Source organism: Corvus brachyrhynchos, unplaced genomic scaffold (genome assembly GCF_000691975.1).
Source record: "Corvus brachyrhynchos isolate BGI_N302 unplaced genomic scaffold, ASM69197v1 scaffold245, whole genome shotgun sequence".
Lineage (NCBI taxonomy): Eukaryota > Metazoa > Chordata > Aves > Passeriformes > Corvidae > Corvus > Corvus brachyrhynchos.
Window position 1 is genome coordinate 2,603,761 of NW_008238988.1, and position 432 is coordinate 2,604,192.

Consider the following 432-nt stretch of genomic DNA (forward strand, 5'->3'; position numbering starts at 1 on the left):
TAGTCCTAAATTAAGTTTAGCTTTTCGCACTAATATGCCATGTATTATTAAATATGCTCGTTAATTAGGTGCCTGTGAAGCTATAACTTAACAGCATTATAGTTTTGCACTCTACAACAAAATTAGACATTTTAAGCATTTATTCATAGGTAGGTAAGGAACTGGTTCTTTAAGCAAAAATTGCTATAAATTTATAAATACAAATAGTGCTTATGTTTTCTTCATTCATGCTTGAACAGATTACAAACTGAATACAATGAAGTTACGTTTAAGCACCCCACATAGACAAGAGGGATAAAAGAAAAGTTTGCTGGTATATACTATACTTAGTTCCAAGACACTATAAGTTACTTTTTCACTGTTCAGTGTTCCCTAACTCTGCATTAGTTTTAAGGCTATATATACAAATATGTATATGTCAAAGTTAGGGAA